Genomic DNA, 23871 nt, shown 5'->3' with positions numbered 1-23871 from the left:
AAATGAAATAAAATTTGTTGACGATTGTCTCCCTGATTCTGATGTGCAAGTAATCAGATTTGTCTATTGTGCAATTCCGAAAATGAATATATTATAGAATTTCCAAGAAAATTAATATATTATAGTATTTCCAAGAAAATTAAGCACCAACATGTAGCTATCTTATTTGTTTCTCCAAAAACGTGAAGCACTTAAACTCCATCGAATTGGTCATTGCGTAACAATCCCATTAGATCATTCAGATTTGCTACATCCACAAGAGACCAAAGAAAGGAGCATGGTCTACGGATCCACTAGTCGGAGATGTATCAGTCATGACATTTGAAAGACTCAGGAAGTTTTTTTAAGTGAAATTCGTAAAGTTTTTAATTAAAAATATTAAATAAAAGTTAAAATTAATAGATTAAAAAAATTTGTTGCATAAGTTAAATATATAAAATTGAAATTAATAAATTTTGATATATATTTTTAGAAAGATATTTTTAATAAAAATATTGATAAAATTTTTATTATTAAATAAATATTAATTAAATTTAAATTATAAATAATTTTTTTAATAATTTTTTTAAATATTATTAATTTTTATATTAAAATTTATCAATCTACCTATTAATATTTTTTTATTACTTTTATTAAATCATTTTTTTAAATTACAAAAGCGACCTAATAAACTTCGCAAGTTTATCAATCTATCGTAGATTTTAAAGGTGCATTCGAGTAGCTACCGAGTGAATATCTATTAGCCACTTCTCACCACCAGCGTGATTTGCCAGTCAAAAGTATGAGAGTAAAATAATTGCTGCTTTCTATTTCCAATTTCTCCCTTTATTAAGCCCATCGTCTCCATTTCTTAGCCTTGGAAACCTTCTGTCTTTCCCTTTCCCCTTCCGTTGCCTACTCCCTTCTCCCTCTTGCAAATGTCTCAAGCGTTCTCAAAGTCTCCCAAACACTGTGCCAAGCAAGGACTAAGCATTGACAAGTCCTACAAGAAATTATTTTTTGCCTTCTCTGCATTTTTTACCACAGTTTTAGCATTTATATTCCTCATCTGGCTTATCCTTCACCCTGCAAAACCACAGTTCTCCCTCAGAGAAGCTAATATCTACCAACTCAATCTCTCAGGCCCTCACCTTCTCAACTCTTCCATCCAACTTACCTTGCTCTCCAAAAATCCAAATAAAAACGTTGGCATTTACTACGACGAGTTGCAAGCTTATGCTGCATATAAAGGGCAGCAGATAACTGTTGATACCTTTCTTCCTCCTTTCTACCAAGGAAATGAAGAAAGCAACCTCTTAACTGCATCCTTAGAGGGAACAGGGCTGCCTGTGGCTCCATCCTTTGGTTATGAAGTCGGGCGTGATCAGACTGCTGGGAGAATAGTCCTGAACCTGAAAGTAAACGGAAAGCTTAGGTGGAAGGTTGGGACTTGGGTTTCTGGCAGATATCGCTTTAACGTTAACTGTGTTTCTGTTATGGCCTTTGGACCTACTGCCCCAACAGCTCCACTGAGTTCAAATCAAGGAACTCGGTGTTCCACTGCTGTGTGACCTTCTGAGATGGCATGTTAACTAACATGCTTAGCAGTTATTTTAGTTCTATCTTTTGAATTGGAAGCTTTTATCAGATTGATGTTCTATAGAATTTTCACTGTTTATGTATTGTATTCTGTAAACTAAATTTATCACAAAGATTGAAACTTTAAGGATTGTAATGTCGTAAGTGCTAATGAAAAGCTTTAAGGATTCTATGTTTATCATTGTGGCCGGATTTTGCTTGCAATGCTTGGTGGAGGATAAAAAAGAAGGTGCATAGCTTTCTTTTTTTTAGTGGAAAGATGAGGAGGTATTGTTTCACCTTTGCTCCATTGGTTGTTCAATGAGCAGGAAGAAAGACAAGTGGAAATAGGGGTGATGGTGGATGAGATTCTATCGGAAAGAAAAAGGGCTGCAAAAGGCGGAAATAGGTGCTTTGGTGATCAAGGAATCATCAAATTCCATGTCAACGACCCTTTAACCTTTAATGAATATAGACGGTTGAGTCATGGTGGCTATATAGACCAATCATATAGCCGCTAGCTCACAACTGCTGGGTCGCTCTGCTTCCTGAATCTTTTCTCTCCATTCTTTCCCTATCGACTATGAATAATTGAATATACCGAATGAAAAGCGAAATCCGGAAGATGGTTTAATATTCCTTCCTTTCCTCAAGAAATTTTATTGTGAAATACTTTCATTGTACAAGCTTATGTATAGGCTCTTTCCTATATAGGTAAAACCTCCAACTTTTAACTAGGACAACAGAAGGGAGGATGCAATGCCTCAGGTCATGGCCTTTATGCACAATCAATCTTTTTGTAGAGGGAAGAGATCAAACGTTATTGGCATGAGACTTAGATACACTAGTTGTTTGAAGCACCTATATTGCAACTAATAAATGATTTCTACAGTGAAAAAATCTCGGAAAAGCAGAAAAACTTGAAATAGAAATAGGAATTATTTTCGAAAGTGACCAAACTTTTTAAGGATATGAAAAGCTAGTGATTTCTCACCTTATGATCACTTCTAATAGTGTCAACAACGAAATAGCTACGAAACTTCACAAAGCTTATGCGTTTCACTTTTGATTCCCCCAAAGGGCAAAGTCTAGAATATCAAGTTCGACTACATTATACTTTCCACCTAGAAGTTGTGCTGTTTCTGTATGCAATATAGTTTCTTATTGGCATATACTGGATCTAATCGGTGTATATTGCTGACCGCTGAGTACTACTCAAACAGTGCAAGAGGACATCATGGCAATAACCATAGGACTGCATTGCAGTCAGCTACTTTTCTCACATCAGAGGCAATTCCGAGCAGATACCAGCATGAAAAGTTTGTCAAAGACATAACTTAACACATCCTCGGTAAAACTCCAGCATCAGTTCACATTGTTAGAACTAAACTTATTACGTTCCGAGATCGAGATATAACACGATCATATATTTTTGAAATAAAACTTTAAAGCAATACGAAACCTAATCCATAACCATTGAACAACTCTTAAATATAATAAGGTTCTCATTAAACAAAATAACTAAATAACAAGTCTCTAAATGTTTAAAGTCGAATATTACAACTAAAAGAAACAATACTTTATAAAATCTTAATTTTTAAGTAGTTCTCCAATGCTCGATTCTTCTAACTTTTCTCAAGCTAATCATACTTATCATTTATAACATCTGTAAAAAAAAAGAAAATAGAGAATGAGCAAACCATAGCTCAGTAAGTAAAGACTCACACACATTATCGAATTAAACATCATTTTTATATGTACTATATAGATTGTTCTCAAAACATTTATCAACTCATAATGTCAAAAATAATTCGAAAATCAGCATTCTATTAAGCATTCATAGATTAAAAATCAGAATCAAAACATGTCACCAAATCATGGATTAATTTATAAAAATCATTTGTCATAAATCATCATCATTATACATCATCATTATCATTTGTTTATCGTTAGCTACGGTCACTACTATAACCCATGACATTGGCCGTATCGATAATTTCATCCTCATGATCATTACTAACTATTATAACCCGCTAGCCAAGGCCTTACGCTAACTACTATAACCCGTTAGCAGGGCCGTATGATAATGTCTATACTAACTACTATAACCCGTTAGTCAGAGCCGTAGAACTAGTTCTGGTGTCAATGATTCCACTTCTTAGGGATGTAAAAACGTAACCATCACAAAATCATTCTTTAAACATAAATCATTTTCTGATTTCATTCATAAGTATGATCCATAATTTATATAGAGAAACACAAAATAATCATATGCTTGATCCTATTTTCATACATCGAAAATAATGAAATAAAATATTCATTTATTTAGAAACATACATATATACATAGATTCGAAAACAAGCAAAATGTGTGAGATTATACTTACCTCCTTCCAATTTCACCACTTAGTTTTTCTCTCTCAATAATTAATAGCTTATAATTTCAATATAACAGTTATTAATCAACCCATTTGAGATCACTTATACCGAAACAATTAAGCTAAATAAAAAATAACTCGAGTAATTAATTCTGGTAGCCTACACTACTTTTACTAAAATGATCATATCTCAAGATATCCAAATTGAAATTAAAATCTTTTTAATGCGTTAGAAACTATACTCGACGAGCTTTCTAAACATATATGGCCCATCTCGTGATTCTTTGTGGATTAATTATAACAATTTTTGAAATCTACGTTATATACTGCTGCTAGACAGCCTGTATACATTCTCCTAAAAATTATGTATTTATTCATAAGAAACTCCAAATTCAATTATGTTTGTTTTATTGGAAAGTAGACTCGATAAGCTTTCCAAACATATATGGCTTAACCTATAAATCCTTGTCTAAAAATTAAAAGGAATTCATAATTCCTCCCTGCTGCTGCTACTAGGCAGCATGTACATCCTTAGGTAAAAATTAGGTAACTCTGTGTCTGATCGAATTGATCGGGTCATGTAGGAACAAGGTTCAAGTCTATCGGTTTGTTAGGATGCCTTAGCTGCATACATCACTGCACTTTCACTTGACACCTATCGTAAGGATAAATGACTCGTCTCGTCGTGACCTTCTCTTGAATTCTCAAAACTTCTGTCACTCAATCCCCGTAGGGACAGAGAACCCCTTACTGTCTCGACTGTTCTACCGGAGGCTCTAGAGAAGTTGGAATAAGAGAGCACTCATCTTGGGGTGGGATTCCTACTTAGATGCATAAAAAATTTGAATTCAACTCCCGTTTATTTCATTAGAAAGTAGATTCAACATGCTTTCTAACGGAATATAATAATCATAGCAGTATTTAGTCTTTTTAATACAAAGTATAACCTTAATCCATCATTGTAAACACAGGGTTCATATCATGATTCATACGAAACAAAATTTTCCTTTATATTCCTATCAAAAGTTTATTTCAGTAATAAAATCACATTACTAATTTTTTCAACACTTAATTAGACCATAATTAAAACCTAAATCATCTACCCGAAGAGGAATAATGGAAACCTTAAAATTTTAGGGTTTCTCAATTACAAATTACACCTTAAGACTTAACAATCAACACTCGAAAATTGAAAGAGATTATTTATTCACTTCTGACAGATAATTCTCATTGTAGATTTGTTATTTCCCTTCACTTAGAATCCTTTAATTTATCTTTTTTGTACAAAAAACAGAGAAAAAATAAGTTTATATTTTTCTTTCCGTTAATCATTAATTGAAAACTAAATAAATTAATCTTATACTAAAAATTGAATTATTTATTAATAAATCATTTGCATTTCTCAATCTTTATTAAAAAATCTCTCCACTTATCTCCACTTATAAAAATACTTGAAATAGTCTTTTTTTTTTTTTTTTTTTTTTTTTACGGATATTACAAAACTCTTGAGTCAGATTTCAGCAAAACTTCTGTACGCAAAAACCCCAAAAGCCGTTCTTTAGGTTCCTAAACCCTAATCAATTAGAATGATATCGAACTCTTCAATCAAAATTATGCAGCATAGGAGTGAGAGCAGCTCAGTCTGAATGTTAGAACAGAAGAAACATAAACCAACTCCACTTGCTTCTTGTCAGATACAAAATCAGTTTCCTAATTAAAGAGGAAAAATACTTCAATTTTTCACAAGAAACCTCAAAAGAAGTTATTCAATGAACTGTTTAAACTTAATGACCTTGAAGCAGAACTCCTCTCATATCCTTATGGGAATAGAGAATTCATGGTTTGGATGGCTTCGCAAAGAGATACCGACCGCACATCGCATCTTTTCTGGACTAAATCCCTAAATTCAATATTTTATTCAAATTAATAAAAAATTACTTTCATTTTGTGTAATTAATTCCTTTAATTCATTAGCATCTCATCTTCAAAAACAAGATCAAACAACAAGAAAACGTAAAACTATAAACCCTTAAAAGCTTCCGAATAATTCAAGCAAGATTTCGCATCCATACGTGGAAATTCAAAAACAAACCGTATCAGAACTAATCCATTTCCGGTAATGCTTCGTTACAGGCTCAGCTTGCTCCAATCCCTTTGTCCCATCAAAATCCTCACTCTTCCTTTTCTTCGATAGAATAATCGTCCTCATGCAAACCTTCCACCCACGCGTCTACCGAATGCAAAACATAACGCGTGGCAAAACCCGGATATGATACCGAATTTCGCTCTTCCAATTTTTTTAATAAAACTATTAGATCTTATAATTAGATTCGCCGTTAACTTTTTTAAGACATGATTAATCACTTAATTAATTTATATTTATAAAATCAAAATTAAATTTAAAAGTATAATTACGTGTGATAAAAGTTATAACAATTTCGTATTATTCACTCAAAAAATAATATTAATTTAATTTTATATTATTCAAAACTTAAAAATTTATTAAATAATTTAATATCAAAAATTATACTTAAATTATTTTAATCTGTTGATAATAATTCAATAATATCCTATCATCTCATGAGTATTTAAAAAGATTATTTATCGCACTTGAAAAAAGTTTTGTCATCGGATTCATTTAATATTTGTAAAATCTAATTTTATGAAAAAAAAACTCTTTATTTTCAAAAATATTTTGCAATATGTTGATAAAAATTTTTACTAAAAATTTTTCTTCAATATGTTGATAGGATTTTATGAATTTTTTTTAAATTAATTTTTATTTAAAAATCATAAAGTTTTCTAATATAGTGGTAAAATTTTATCTTAAAAATCAAATTATCTTTCAACATGTTGATAAGGTTTTATTGAAAACTACTTTTTTTAATTTATTTTTTTAAAAAATTAATAAGATTCTCTAATATGTTGATAAAATCTTATTTTAAAAGATCTAATTATCTTTTAATATGTTGGTAGGACATTTTATTTAAACATTTATTTTAAAAAATTTGAACCCTTCAATATGTTAATAAGATTATAAATTTATTATAAAAATTTATTTTAAATAAAAAAGAAAGAGAAACAATTAAGTAACATAAATAAATATACAAATAAAGAAGAAAAAAATAAAAATTATTTTGTCTTCTTTCTTGTTTCTTCAAAACCCTCAAAAATTTTATTGTCAAAATTTTTTGTTAAATATCTTCCTTTTGTATTTTTTTTTCAACTCTTTTATCCAACATAGAATTCTCAAAAAAAAAAAAATTTAAATTATTTAAACTCAAAACATTAGAAAAAATTATAAAAAAAACTCTTAATTATTTTTACTTTTTTTCTGACACTATCCTTTAATTTTTTTAATTGATTTTTTATTTTCTCTAATTGATCGTAATAAAATCTTTTTATAAACCTCTAATCTTGATTACAATAAAAAAAATTTTTTAATTTGAATCTCTTAATCAACTTCAATCTTAAATTTTTAATCTAAATATATTTCTCAAACCAATTTCCTTTTGCAGTCTTTTTTTTAAATAATCCCAATTATAATAAAAAAATAATTTTTTTGATTTGAATATCTTAATAAAATTCAACCTTAAATTTTTAATTCAAATCTATTTCTCAAACCAATCTCTTTTTACAGTTTTTTTCTAATACTTCAATTGAACAACCTAATTAAAATTAATTATTTTTAAATTTCAACAAAACAATTTTTGTTTGTTTTTTAATAATAATAACTTTAAACTAAATATAATTCTTTCACTCGAATTATCAAAAATAAATAAATAAATTTAAAATTTAATCTTAAAATATAAATTGACCCGAACCAAAGAGATGTCTGTAAAGACCCTAGCACAATTCTCACAAACCCAGAATCAGTTATCGAACCAAGCTCTTCTTTCACAGACGAGCCACGGCTTCTTCAGGGGTTTCATGGGTTTTCATTTTCTCGGACATTGGTCGAAACCGATCCCTGACACTATCATCCGACAATTCTTGTCGAGATTCGAAGAGGATAAGGTTGTCTTTGCCGAGAATACGAACCGAAACGAAATTAACTGTACGGAGTGGAGGGGAGGAGCTCACAAGCGATGCCTCACATTCGGAGAGTTCCAGCCAGAGGTTGAGGACGTTTTTGGTTCCAGGTTTCACACCCGAGGAAGCCAGCCAGTGAGATGGTAACCGGGGTTTGAGCCAATCAGATAGAGCCTGTGGGGTTCAAAGGGGGTCCTGGAGTGAGAAATGGAGGGAATTTTGAGAAAGTGGCGTGGGTTGGAGGGAAAGGAAGGAACTTAGAGAGAAGGGTATGGTTGGGTTTAGGGACAGAGAACTTGCAGTTACTAATATGTCAGGCAGAATTGTTGGTGGCGGCTTGGTAAGGTAGAAGAAGTTGGATTTGGTGTTGGTTTGGGAACTGTTTATAGATTGTGGCGGCCTTGACATGTTTTTGTGGTTTTTTTTTTTTTTGGGAGAAACCGCGAGAACTTGAGATTAAACATCCTGTTTATATTCCTCGTCTGTTGTGATTTTTTTTTCTTTTTTCTTTTTTGTGGAAGATGCTTAAGACTTGGTCAAATTGGGCTCTGCCCGTTTCATAGTCTTTGATGAGTTACCTGCCACATTTTTTGGCCTAAAGCACTCAATATTGGGTTTGACTTGTTTAGTGTTTGTTAACGTAGCCCAAGCCTAGTTTCAAATTTTATTTTGGTTCCACCGCGAGAAAATGAGGCAACTTCATGCTAATATTATATAAATATATAAAAGTCAAAATTTTTTATAAAAATAAAAATACTAGTCTTTGCTGCTCAAATGTTATTTTTTTTATACTTATATTTTATATTTCTTTAACTATGATATTAGTTTTCCTTTTTTAATTTTTTTTGTTGTTTCTTAAGTATCATTTTACTTTTATTGCAAAATTATATTTGGTTTTATTATATATATAATATTATTATTTGCTAGATTTATATGGTTTATTTAATAAATTATTTGTAGTTTTCAGGTATTAAATTAGGTTTACATATGTAATATGGACACAAAATTAAATAGACAAATGAAAAGGGCAATTTTAATACAAAAGCAACATCCACGACATAATACGTCATGTACTTTTGAAAACAGATTTTCAAGGTCATATTCTTGCATGGATGTTGGAAGTTGCTCTAAATATCACTCAAGAAATACTCAAGCAACACAAAACAACATAAACATTTTAGGCAACAATTCTATACTCTTGACAGAGAAGATTCACCCAAATTATAATCCTTACCACGAAGCAATATAATCAATACAAGTGGCCATTTTCAAGATCGAACCCAACTCAATAGATCTTTATTTACTCCTATTAGAAATGGTTCTATTAGCACAAGAACAAATTCTGACAGGGTTATTCCACAACACACATCCAACTTTGCAAATAATATGACTCTACATTCATTGTTGTCCCCTAAAAAGATGAGAAGTCAAACAATTGACAATAATTCTATGGTTAGACATATATTCGACAATTATACTTTTGAAGGTACATTTTATATTATCATTATAATTATCATAACGTCTAAATCTGATGACCTATCGTTAGATATTGATTTAAGGAGTCGCCATCAATCTTTTTTATTTGTTTAGGTACGATTGGCTACTTAAGGAATCTATCATTTCAAAAAACATCTAAGCTTAAGGGTCCTTAAAAAAATAGGTTCGGGTCTATTAATCAGAACATGGTTCGAGAAAACGATTACGTGTGAGGAAGGTTATAGCACCCTTACAATGCCCATCGAATAATGGTACCAGCTTGATTTCGTGTTATCCATTAAGCCTAAAAAATTTACCAAATAATTAATTATTGAAAATTATTTTTAATTGACTCTAATACTTTTGGTAGAAAATTAAGAAAATCCCCTCACCTCAAGAGTATACAAGAAAACTACTGTTTTTTTTTTGCAGAGGCTTCGTCGTCGGATTATTTAACATTAAAAATTTTCAAAAATAAAAAAATAAAAAAGAGGAATAATGATTCAACTTTTGATACAAAATTCTTTTCTTTTTTTTTTTTTAAAAACTCATTGCTTTTGTACAAGAAAAATTGATACTTTCAACTTTTTTTAAAGCATTTGAAAGTTTTTATTTTAAGAAAAATTGGTACTTTTAATTTTTCCTTAAAATATTTTTTTTTTGAAATTTTAATTTCAAGAAAAATTGATGCTTTCAACTTTTCCTAAAAATATTTTTCTTGATAATTTTTATTTTAAAAATTTTATTTTCAAGGAAACTTAATACTTTTAACTTTTACTTAAAAATATTTTTTTAAAACCTTTTTATTTTCAAGGAAATTTGATACTTTCAATTTTTCTCAAAAATAGTTTCAGAAATTTTTATTTTAAAAATTTTATTTTTGAGGAAAACTTCAACTTTTCTCTAAAAATATATATATTTTTAACTTTTTTATTTTCAAGAAAAATTGATACTTTCAACTTTCTCCCAAAAATCTATTTTTTTATTAAAAGAAATTGATACATTTAACTTTTCTTTAAAAATATATTTTTTAATTTTATTTTCAAAGGAAATTGATACTTTCAACTTTTTCTCAAAAATATTTTTTTTGAAAATTTTATTTTAGGAAAATCATTAAAAAGAAAAGTAAAATAAAATAAAATTAAAATTAAAAAAAAAGAATACCAAATAATTTTAATTTAGAAATAATAATAACAACAACAATAATAATAATAATAAATAAATAAATACAAAAAAAATCTTGGAACGGCTCGGTTTGGCTTGGATTTTGCTAGCTTGAAAGACAGAAGCGACTAGACGGTTTGATATGCGGCTTAGCTTGACTGAACCAAAGGCAGAGGTATGGGTCAGCAAACTCAGGTTGGCGCTCGGGTCAGGTTGGATATTGACAAAACACTCGAATCTTGGGTTTATTAATGCGTAAAACGTCATCGTTTTGCGGAGGCTACAAAAGCCTGAGTTTCAACCTATTTCGTTAGAATTCCTATGCTCCCTCTCTCTTTCTACTTCTTCTTTTCTCTCTCTCTCTATCCACTCAAGAACACCGATTGAATTTAACCAAATTCTGAAAATTTTTGTCGAAATCTGGGTTGTTGGTTGAAAGTTCGCCAGAAAGTTCATCGATTTCTAAAAAGTAGCTGTCAAAAACTGGAAAGCTAACTGAAATCTGGGAAGTCTGCCAGATAGTTCAACCGATGTCGAAAAACTCGTCAAAAAATTTAATCGGTGTCGAAAAATTTCATCGAAATCTGGAAATTTTCTAGAAAATTTCCAAAATTTTTTTCCTTCTGCTTGCTGTGTTTCTGATCTATCTATTCTCTTTTTTGCTTTTGATTTTCTCTCTGTGTTTTTGCGTTTCTTTTTTTTCTGTTCTGTGTCCTTCTTGTGTGTTTCAGCTTTTATTTATAAGGATTGATCAGAGGAGTTTTTGATCAATTCCAATTCCTTCTTGTGATTGGGATTCAATCTTTGAATCAAATCCAAACTCTATCAACCTAGTTTTATGCAAACTCAAACACTTTTTTTAATTTTTTAATTTTTGTTATTTTTTTAATTTTTTAATTGTCAAAGTTGATCTTGTAGACCCCTAGATAGATTGGGGTGTCTACAACTACCCCTATTTACGTATTTTCTATGAAACAGAAATTGTGCAAAAACGTAGACAACCCAATCAATTTGATATTTTTTTTTAAAAAAAATGACAGAGCTCTTCTAAACAGAAGCTCAATAACTTTTAAAAATAAACAAAGCTCTTCTAAACAGATGCACAATACCTTTGAAAAATAAATAAAGTTCCTCTAATAAGAGGCTCAACAACTTTTGAAAAATGAACAAAGCTCTTTGACAATCATATCCAGAAGTGTCGTAGATCATACTTGATGAAATTTGTCATGAAAACTCAAAATTCAAAGGTTCAGATTGGCAAGAACCTTTTAGCTTCACAAGAATTCACTGAAATTTGATTCTTAAAACTTTAGTTTCATAAGAATTCAACTTGTAAGATTTTCGGTACGCAAGAATTCAGATTTGTAAGATTTGCATTTGCAAATTGCAATACTCGCATATAACATTTCTCATTCAAAATTAAAGATTCACATCCAAAAAGTTCAAAGTTTTTTATTTGAATTTTGGAGATTCACATTCAAGAAATCTTCGAGTTTCACATCTAGGTTCAAAGGTTCTCACTAAAAAATTTAGAGATTGGCATACAAAAATTGAGTTCAAAGCTTTTCGTTTGAATTTTAAAGGTTTACATTCAATAAATCTTAGAGTTTCATATCTAAGTTCAAAGGTTCTCACTTAAAAATTTAGAAATTCGCATCCAAAAGTTGAGTTCAAAGCTTTTCGTTTGAATTTTGGAGATTCACATCCAAGAAATCTTAGAGTTTCACATCTAAGTTCAAAGGTTCTCACTAAAAAAATTAGAGATTCACATCCAAAAGTTGAGTTCAAAGCTTTTCATTTGAATTTTGGAGATTTACATCCAAAAGTTTAAAACTTTTCGTTAGTTCGAAGATTCACACTTAACAAACTTTAAGGTTTCATATCTCAAAGATTTTCATTTGAATTCGAAGATTTACATTCGACAAATTTTGGGTTTCACACTTCAAACACTCTTATTTGAAATTCAAATATTCTCATTTGAAACTAAAAAATTCTCATTTGAAAATGTCTTAAAGATTTTCATTTAGGATTTAAAGATTCTCATTTGAAAACGTCTTAAAGATTCTCATTTAAGAAACATCTTAAAAATTCTCATTTGAGACTAAAAAATTCTCATTTAGGATTCAAAGATTTTCATTTGAAAACGTCTTAAAGATTCTCATTTGAGACTTAAAGATTCTTTTTTGAAAATGTCTTAAAAATTCTCATTTAAGACTCAAAAATTTTCATTTGAAAACGTCTTAAAGATTCTCATTTAAGACTCAAAGATTCTTTTTTGGAAATGTCTTAAAGATTCTTATTTAAGATCCAAAGATTTTCATTTAAAAATGTCTTAAAGATTCTCATTTAAGACTCGAAGATTTTCATTTGAAAATGTCTTAAAGATTCTCATTTAAGACTCAAAGATTTTCATTTGAAAACATCTTAAAGATTCTAATTTAAGAAACGTCTTAAAGATTCTCATTTAAGACTCAAAGATTCTCATTTAAAAATGTTTTAAAGATTCTCATTTAAAAAATGTTTTAAAGATTCTCATTTAAGAAACGCCTTAAAGATTCTTATTTAAGACTCAAAGATTCTCATTTGAAAATGTCTTAAAGATTTTCATTTAAAATTTAAAGATTTTCATTTGAAAACATCTTAAAGATTTTCATTTAAGAAATATCTTAAAGATTTTCATTTAAGACTCAAAGATTCTCATTTAAAAATATCTTAAAGATTCTCCTTTAAGAAACAAAGATTCTCATGTGAAAACGTAAGACTTCATCAAAATATTCAAAGTTTTTTTTCTAAATGGGCTTCAAACTTTTACCAAAATCAAAATTTTGTATGTATTGAATGACATGATCAATGATGCAAATACTTTCTTAATGAGGCAAATGCAATAATCTAGATTTTCACAATGCCCTATTTTAAGTCATAATTCAAATGATTGCTGGCTGATGCATGTCCAAACAAAGTTTTAATCCATCAAATTATGTGCATGTACTTTTCAAACAACAATGCTAACATAATGCATGGAATGCGGATGTTAATAATGTCATGAAATCTTAAATAATTATGGTGATATGGTTCTCAAAACTTTACTATTTTATATTTCATGAGTTTCATCAACTAATCTCTATTATTTTCATCACTTGACCACCATTCATAGGCTTATCAACAGTAACTATTTCAGAACAAATTTTATTTATTGATCCATACTATTTTCATCGCTTGACCACCATTCACAGGTTTCTTAGCACTAGCCATTCTAGAATGAATTTTGTCCATTGATTGTCATCATTTGATCACAATACATAGGTTATGTCGATCAATCTATCACTATATTCATCTTTTGATCACATCATCTTTTTAGATCTTATGAGCAATCCATCACCATGTTCAACATTTGGCCATCCCATGTGTGATTTTTTAAGTTTCTGCCATCTTTTCATCATTTTTGCTTTCGATCATTCTGGATTTCTTTTCAAAAGAATGCAAGAACCTTTTAAGCATATATTCATTCATTTATTATCATTTCAATTCTTGACAAACATAATCCAATCATACATTTTCCCAATTCTTTCTAGGGATGTGAGAATAAAAGAGCATAAAGTGCACTAGGAGAAAAGCAGTCAATGAACAGCGTGTTTTGGTACAAAAGCAAATGAGGAAAAAAAAAGTTGGATATATGTCATTGGGACAAATGAATATTTAGATAATTTTAAAACATTAATTCAATATTATTTTTCAAAAACTCATTCCATTGACTGTCAAAATCATTAAGCTCATTGACCTTTGCATCAGCTTTGGGGGATCTTCAAATGTCTTTGACCCTTCATACATGTGAACTGTCTATCCAATGGTCAACTCAGAGACTTTCTACCTAAATTATCTTTTTAAGTTTTCAATTTGAGTTTTTCTTTTCTCTCATTTTTATTTTTTTTTTATTTTTTTCATTTTTTTTCTCTTTTTTTCTCTTTTTTTCTTTCTTTTTTTTCATTTTTTTTCTTATTTTTTTCATTTTTTTTTCTCATTTTTCATCCATTATTGATATTTCTCACACTAATCTCTAAAATAATGTAGCATGATTCTATTGTTCCATTATGAGTATGCCTTTGCCTAACATATGATCATTCAATTCGAGCATTCACATGTAATCCAAATAAACTTTTCAAGGTTGTAATATAGGTCATGGTGAAAGGTCATGAAAGAAATGGATAAAATAGGCTCAATATATGTGTTTAAAGGGTTCAAAACCAAAAGATCATTTATTATTTGATGTAACTTGGCATTTTGCCCTATACCTTATTTCACTACTTTTTTTTTATCAATCTCATTCTTCACAAAAAGATTCTTCTTACTTTACCCAAATCATGTATGGCATTTTTTTTTTTTACTTTTCTTTCTCTTTCCATCTTTGAGATCTTTTACCTCTTTTTTTTTTAAATATTGCCCCTTAGTGTAGAGGGTAGTCATTGGTTGGGATTCTCTAACAAGAATCATAATAGGCTCAAATGGGTAACAATGAATGGTTTTTTGAATAGTAAAAGAAAAATGATCATTTTTTATCTCAAATGTGAATGCTTTCTTTAAACATCATCTATTAAACAAAAATAAGCCCATGAATCTTTATAAGAGACTGCACCTTTTCAAGTTATATTAATTTTTATCTGCTAGTAGCTGACTTTTTTTACTCAAATAATCTCTCTAAATCTATGTGAATGAGTTTTTAAAATTAAATTCCAACATTATTGCTATCATTGTCTAAACATTCATCGTTTGGAATTCAAGAATGAAAACGAAAAGATATGAAAGGTGACAAGCATGGAACAGTAGTTAAATGAAAAAAGAAAATGTAATGAAATGCATTAACTTACCTTTTATTAAAATGATAACAAGTAAAGTCATATTGCAAAAAAGAATTCCTAACATTACTATGAAAGAAATCTTAAAATGACAAGCAACTTCCAACAGCCTTAACAACTTTTTCAAAATTATGCCCCTGTGCAATTAAGCGAAATATTTTTATTGACATCTTACCCCCTTGATTCGTCGAAGCTCACTAAACCTTTATGGATCAAACCTTGCACTTTGTGTTTGAAAGCAGGGCATGTTTCAATAGAATGACCTACGTTTCCATTGTGATAATCGCACGTTGCACTAGCATCATATCACTTTGGATAGGGTGGCTTCAATAGTTCTAGAATAACTGGAGAAACCAAGTTGTTCTTAACGAGTTTTGGGAATAACTCAATACAGGTCATAAGGATAGGGTCAATTTATGCTCTTTCTTAGTTATCCTGAGATCTTTTTAAACTATTTGCTTGGTTATTAGGCTTTGAAGCTGATGTAGTGATATGACTAGAATCATATACAAGTACTTGAAAGGTTAATTAGTAAGTTGGTAAGTAAGTTGGTTATGAATATGGTTGGTAAGGATAAGGTAAGATATTGTTCATAGCAGGATAGTATGGGACATAACCTTATGGTGGATAAGGTTGATATCCCCTAAACTGTCTATCAAGGCTCGTGGCTTGAACTTCAGTCTTTTTCTTCTCTTGTACCTTTTTGGTTTTCTCTCCTTTCAACTTATCATTTGTAATGGCATTCTCAATAATTTCACTTGAGATTACCATGTCGATGAAATTTTTCGTAGCATTCCTTATTATCTTTTCATAATAGGGAGCTTTCAAAGTGCTGACAAATAATACAGTGATCTATTTTTCAGTTAACGGAGGTTACACTTGAGAGGCTATGTCCCTTCATCTCTGGGCATATTCTTTGAATGATTTAGTTACTTTTTTCTCTATAGTCTGTAAAGAAAGACGATCAGAAGTCAAGTCTATAATATACCGATACTGATTAATGAAGGCATGGGTCATATCACTTCAAGAATGAATATGGGTCCTGTCTAACTGGACATACCACCTAGCAACAGAGCCCGTGAAGCTGTCTTGGAATACATGCATTAATAGCTTATCATTATTAGCATGGGCAGTCATTTTTCGATAGTACATGATAATGTAGGTCTTCAAACATTTTATACTATCATATTTCTCAAACTCTGGCACTTTAAACTTTAGAGGAATAACAACATTCAAAATTAAATAAAGCCTAGCTGCATTCACTGAACCATGAAAACCAACTTCTTTCACTGCTTGAAGCCTTTCCTCTAACAGGTTCATTTTCTGTTCAATTTTTGAGGCTTTTAAAATCTCATTTTCCTTAGGCCTCAATTTTTTTTATCCTATAGATTATCCAAGTTAGGGAGTGGTATTGGTTCTACTACCTTTTTAGTCAAGACAGAATTTATGTAGCTCTGGTACTGTGGTGGATTTGAAACTGATGGCATTTCAGGGTATGTGTACCCTATAAGATATGTGAATTGTTAGGGCAGTGGATTTTGTGCGGGTTAGGCTTAATGTGGCCCAAAACTATGAGGGTATAGTGGGTCATCCATCTTTTGTGATGGATGATCTTGTTGACTAATGCTTTCTTCTATACCTTTTCCCCTATTTAATTTGTTCAAAGCCTCTAAAATCTTATTCAACTCCCTTTCTAGCTTCTTTTGGGCTTTCTCTATCTTTTCAAGACGATTGAAATTTTTTTATTCTATCTATCTGACTCGAGCCTTTGTATTGTATTGGTAAGTGAGGTTGCTTGGTGGAGCTATCCTTGAACCTTTGGCACCACAATTATTATTAAAAATGCTATGCTATGCTTTATGTATGATATGTTGATGCATGAATGAAATGTATATTTTCATGGATGAAATCTAATATGAAAATGATGCAGATGCACAATGTTACATATGACAATAAAAATGATGCATGATATGATAATGCAAATGCACAAAGTCAAACAATCAAAATAGTTAGAACAACATAACTTATTCTTTCTTATGTATATCTATCATTGGGTAGGAAAGGTTCTATCTTAGGGTTAGGCACTTCTAAGGTTTACTATATATGGTTTAAGCCTAAAGTCTAAAGGTTTTCCAATTGCTCCTTAAATCATTGTCCATCACAGACTAGTAAGGCACCCCAATCTTCACCCATTATAGGTTGTAAGCAGAAAATATTCAATTTGAGTGGGAGTATTTCGCTAGCCACTGTAGAGGCATTAAAACTTCATGAAAGCATAGATACTTTACTCCTTCTTAAATGGATGAAGTTCGGGTATAGATCTCATGTCATGCACATGTATATGAATGATATAATTATCAAACAAATAAACAAAATGAATGTATAAAAATCTTTTTAAAAAATTCAATTTTATTAAGCTTTTGGATAACATAAATTTTTTTGCTGGCCTGACTCTCGGCTTATCCCCAATGGAGTCGTCAAACTGTCATAACATCTAGATTCGATGACCTATTGCTAGACATTAACTTAAAGAGTCACCACCAATCTTTTTTATTTGTTTAGGTGCGATTGGCCACCTAAAGAATCTATCATTTCAAGAAACACCTAAGGTTAAGGGTCCCTAAAAGAATAAGTTTGGGTTTATTAATCAGAACAGGGTTCGAGAATATGGTTACGTGTGAGAAAAGTTATAGCACCCTCATAACGCCCATCAAATGATGGTACCAGCTTGATTTCATGTTATCCATTAAGCCTAACAAATTTATCAAATAATTAATTATTAGAAATTATTCTTAATTGACTCCAATACTTTTGACAGAAAATTAAGAAAATCCCTTCACCTCAAAAGTATACAAGAAAACTATTGATTTCCTTGCAGAGGCTCTATCGTCAGATTATTTAACATTAAAAATTTTCAAGAAAAAAAACAAGAAATAAAATAAAAAAGAGGAATAATGATTCAACTTTTGATATAAATCCTTTTCTTTTTATTTAAAAAAAAACCCATTGCTTTTGTACAAGGAAAATTGATACTTTCAACTTTTCCTTAAAATATTTTTTTTCTGAAATTTTAATTTCAAGGAAAATTGATATTTCAACTTTTTCGTAAAAATATTTTTTAAAAAACCTTTTTATTTTCAAAGAAAACTGATACTTTCAACTTTCCTCCAAAATACTTTTAGAAATGTTTATTTTAAAAATTTTATTTTTAAGAAAAATTTATACTTTCAACTTTTTTCTAAAAATATATATTTTTAACATTTTTATTTTCAAGAAAAATTGATACTTTCAACTTTCCCCCAAAAACCTATTTTTTAATTAAAGAACATTGATACATTCAACTTTCTTTTAAAAATATATTTTTTTAATTTTATTTTCAAAGAAAATTGATACTTTCAACTTTTCCTCAAAAATATATTTTTTAAAAATTTTATTTTAAGAAAATCATTAAAAAGAAAAATAAAATTAAAATTAAAAATAAAAAAATTAAGGAATACGAAATAATTCTAATTTAGAAATAATAATAACAATAATAATAATAAATAAGTAAATAAATATATAAAAAAAAAACTTGGAACGGCTCGGCTTGGCATGGATCGGCTAGCTTGAGAGATAGAAGCGACTGGACGGCTGGATATGCGGCTCAACTCAGCGGCTTTGCTCGACTGAACCAAAGGCAGGGGTGCGGGTCAGTGAACTCGGGTTGGCACTCAGGTTGGGTCTGATCTTGGTAAAATGCACGAATCTTGGGTTTATTAACGCCCAAAACGACGACATTTTACAGAGACTATAAGAGCCTGAGTTTCAGCCTATTTCGTCAGAATTTCTATACTCCATCTCTCTCTACTTCTTCTTTTCTCTCTATCTCTCTATCCACCCAAGAACATCGGTTGAATTTAACCAAAATTTGGAAATTCTTGTCGAAATTTGGATTGTTTGTAGAAAATTCATTGGAAAGCTCATCGATTTTTGGAAAGTAGCTGTCGAAAATTGGAAAACTAACCAAAATCTAGGAAGTCTGTCAAAAAGTTCAATCGGTACCGAAAAACTCGTCAAAAAATTCAACCGACGTCGAAAAATTTCGTCAGAATCTGAAAATTTTCCAAAAAATTTTTAAAAAATTTTTTCTTCTCTTTAACAAAACTTCAAAATTTTTTTCCTTCCGCTTGCTATGTTTTTTATCTATCTATTCTCTTTTCTGCTTTTGATTTCCTCTATGTGTTTCTGCATTTCTCTTTTTTCTATTATGTGTCCTTCCTGTGTGTTCCAGTGTTTATTTATAGGGATTGATCAAAGGAGTTTCTGATCAATCCCAATTCCTTTTTGTGATTGAGATTCAATCTTTGAATCAAATCCAAACTCTATCAGCCTAGTTTTATGCAAACTCAAACAACTTTTTTTTGTTTTTTTATTTTTATTATTTTTTAATTATCAGAGTTGATCTTGTAGACCCCCAGACAGATTTGGGTGTATTATTCTTTTATTACATATATATATATAGTAACTATATTAACATTTAAAATTTTAATTAAGTGGATAGAAGACACTGAAAAATCATATGGAATAGAAACTACTAAATCAATTGTTAGGAAAAATGCCCACAAAAGTAAGTTATTTTTTTGAATTACTATTTAATTAAAAGATATGTTAATGCATTAATTTTGATGTTTATTTTATTTTATTTTGTAGAAAATATTTTTAAAGTATCAGATTTTAGAAATCTAACTGAAGTATGCACTTACTATGGTGCAATACTTTGGTATGAAGAACATATAGTGAAATCACAAAAGTCACGACAACCTAAATTCTCACTATTTTGTTCTCAAGGAAAAGTTAAATTGCCACTTTTAAAAGAAACTTCTCCTTTTTAAAAGAATTATTGGACTACAATGGAGGTTAATGTTCAAAGCAATCTTATAAAAGTACATAAAAGCCAAAACTTTTAATAAAAGAGAGAATTTGTTCATGTGGAATGTTATAAATAAATACCATTTACACTCCAATTAATGGATTTGACTTGATAAATTTTGATTTTAAAATAATTTGTTATGGCAAAATTAATTACATTTATATTATTTAAATATCAATATTCTTGCTTCTTATAAATATCAATATTTTACATATCTTCTGATAGCTGTTTATAATTATATAAACATATTAATTTACTAAAACAATCTAATAGATAAAACAACTTTAATATATTAACTTTTGACAAAAAACCAAATAAGTCAATATATATAAGCTAATATTTTATTCATGAATAATCTCAAATGATATTATATGTTTTGATCTTAATCAACAAATTTTTCAATTTTTGTCTAAAAAATTATTAACTATTCAATAGCTTTAATTTTAGTTTTAAAAACATTTTGATTATGAATATTTCTTAATTATTTTCTTACAAAAGTTTTATTAAACATTCAATATCTTCAATTTTTGTTTTGAATTTGCTAAAATTTTTCATACTTACATTATCTTAATTTGGGGTGATTGATTGTAAAAATAGAGAGAATTGATTTATATGCATGTCAACTTATGTATTTAAAATTTAAACTTCATAATAATATGTAATTAAGGAAGATAAAAATTTTTCATGGTAATAAGTCATTGATTGATAGCTCAATCTTTGTGATTTAACATTTATGAATAAATATGTGTTGTACATAAAAATAATGTTGATAGACAAAGTTGACAAATACAACATTTGTTGTAAAAATTTTTTCATATGTACTCTTATACTTTTTTTCCTTTTTCTTGAAACATTGTTTAAATATTGGTATTTTTTATAGATATTTTACACCAATTTTCTATATTTTATAATAAACTCTAAAGGGTGGTGTAAGATTATAACTTTTTAAGTATTATTATTATTATTAGTAATATGTTCTTTTATTTCTTTTATTTAGTATATATTTTTGTAAATATATATTTCCTTTGAATTAATGTATTAACTTGTATTTTATGAAAAACAATATGTATTTTATATAAAAATCTATTGCAATTTGATTTTGTATAAAAGTTGCCTTAGCCAAAGTTTATATAGAGTTGATGTTAAGAAATTGCATGTTATTGTATAGGTCCAAAAGATTAATTATTTGTTTTGGTTAGGGAGCTTAGTAATTTTTAATTGTTTGATTTGATTCTTTCTATGATTATTTGTAATTATGCAATTTTTCTCTAACAAAGATTTCAAAAGAAGACTCACTTTACACAAAAAATTTAGAAACTTGTCATAACGTTTAGATCTGAGGATCTATCGCTAGACATTGACTTTAAGGGGTCATCACCAATCTTTTTTGTTTAGGTGCGATTGGCCACCTAAAGAATCTATCCTTTTAAGGACACCTAAACTTGACTAAAGGTCCCTAAAAGAATAGGTTTGAGTCTATTAACTAGAACGGGATTCAAGAGTTTGGTTACGAGTGAGGAAGGTTATAGCACCCTCACAATGCCCATCAAAAGATGGTACCAGCTTGATTTCGTGTTACCTATTAAGCTTAAAAAATTTACCAAGTAATTAATTATTGAAAATTATTCTTAATTGACTCAAATACTTTTGACAGAAAATTAAGAAAAATTCCCTCACCTCAAGAAAATTACTTTTTACTTGTAGAGACTTCATCGTTGGCTTATTTAACATTAAAAAAATTACAAAAAAAAGAAAGAAAATTAATAAAATAAAATAATAAAAAAGAATAATGATTCACCTTTTGATATAAATCTTTTCTTTTTCATTTTAAAAAAACTTATTGCTCTATATAACGAAAATTGCTACTTTCAACTTTTCCTTAAAGTAATTGAAAATTTTTATTTTAAAAGTTTTATTTTTAAGGAAAATTGATACTTTCAACTTTTTCCTAAGAATATTTTTTAAACTTTTTATTTTCAGAGAAATTGATACTTTTAACTTTCCCTCCAAAATGTTTTTGAAAATTTTTTATTTTAGAAACTTATTTTTAAGAAAAATTGATACTTTCAACTTTTTCCCCAAAATATTTTTGGAAATTTTTTATTTTAGAAACTTTATTTTAAAGGAAAATTGATACTTTTAAATTTTCCTTAAAAATATTTTTTAAACTTTTTTTTTTCGAGAAATTGATATTCTCAACTTTCCCTTAAAAATATATATTTTTTAAAATTTTATTTTCAAGGAAAATTGATACTTTTAACTTTTTCTTAAAAATATTTTTTTTTGGAATTTTTATTTTATAAAAATCATTAAAAAAAGAAATAAAAATAAAATAAAATAAAAATTAAGGAATACCAAATAATTCTAATTCAATAATAATAATAATAATAATAATAAATTAATTAATTAATTAATTAAAAAAAAACTTGGAACGGCTCGGCTTGAGAGACAAAAGCGGCTCAAATGTGCAGCTCGACAAAAAATAGCTCGGCTCGACTCAGCTGAAATCCAGGCGAAGAAGCAGGTCATTGGTTCGGGTACGCTACAAGTCGGGTCGGATCTTGACAAAAAGCGCGGATCCTATGGGTTTACTAACGTCAAAAAGACATTGTTTCAGCAGAGTATATAAGGCTAAAACCTTAGCCTTTCAGTAGATGTGTCTTCATTCTTCTCTCTCTTCCCTTCTTTTTCTTTTATTTTTCTCTAAACAGAACTCAGATTTCAGTTGAATGTTCTATCGAAATTTGAAAAACATGCCGGTAACTGGGTTTTTCGTCAAAATATTCATTGAAAAACTTGAATGTCGTCGAAAAGTTGCTCGAATTTGGAATTTCCAGAATTTCCTAGAAAAAAAAGTCAAAAATTCAAAAAAAATTTCCTAAAAATTCTAAACTGCCTCTAAACACTATTTTTACTTCTATTTTCTCTCTGTCTTTTTTTCCCTGATCTCTTTTCTGCATATTCTAGCCTCTATTTATAGGGATTGATCAGAAGAGTTTCTGATCAATCCCAATTTCATTTGGGATTAAGATTTAATTTTTGAATCCAATCCCAACTCTGTCAGTCCCCAAAATTTTGGCCAAATCCACTTCTATCATTTTTTTATATTTTTTTAATTAATTTGATCATTATCTCCTAATTAATAAAAAAAGATAAAATAAAAAATGATAATAATAATAATAAAAAAATAAATAATGATAATAATAATAATAATAATAATAAATAATAATAAACGAGAAAAAAATAATACTAATAATAAATAAATAAATAAATAAATAAAATAAAAAATGTGGGCCTATCTTACCCATTTAGACCAAACCCAATTGATCCAAGCCTGGACCAAATTGGGTGTCTACAGTTGTCATTCTTTGCATATTTTCTGTGAAACAAAAATTGTGCAAAGACGTAGACACCCATTAAAGACTCAACTCGACCCCTTTTTTATATATATATTTTTTCTTGATCAAAGTTCTTATAATCAGAGGCTCAACGACTTTGAAAAAGTA

At 29.0% G+C, this 23871-nt stretch overlaps 2 pseudogenes across 1 annotated transcript; one reads left to right on the top strand and one right to left on the bottom strand.

Moving 5' to 3' along the window:
- The first annotated feature begins 766 nt into the window (after positions 1 to 766).
- LOC111287603 (NDR1/HIN1-like protein 26 pseudogene) lies at positions 767 to 1756 on the top strand (annotated as a pseudogene). Its single transcript, XR_016329125.1, has one exon. The product of XR_016329125.1 is annotated as an NDR1/HIN1-like protein 26 pseudogene (transcript).
- A 4083-nt stretch (positions 1757 to 5839) lies between these two features.
- LOC149513986 (uncharacterized) lies at positions 5840 to 8714 on the bottom strand (annotated as a pseudogene).
- Between the last annotated feature and the right edge of the window lie 15157 nt (positions 8715 to 23871).

Source organism: Durio zibethinus, chromosome 17 (genome assembly GCF_047325235.1).
Source record: "Durio zibethinus cultivar Kanyao isolate XHJ-2024 chromosome 17, ASM4732523v1, whole genome shotgun sequence".
NCBI lineage: Eukaryota > Viridiplantae > Streptophyta > Magnoliopsida > Malvales > Malvaceae > Durio > Durio zibethinus.
The sequence above is the reverse complement of the archived record's forward strand: the minus strand, read 5'-3'. Positions and strand labels throughout refer to the sequence as shown.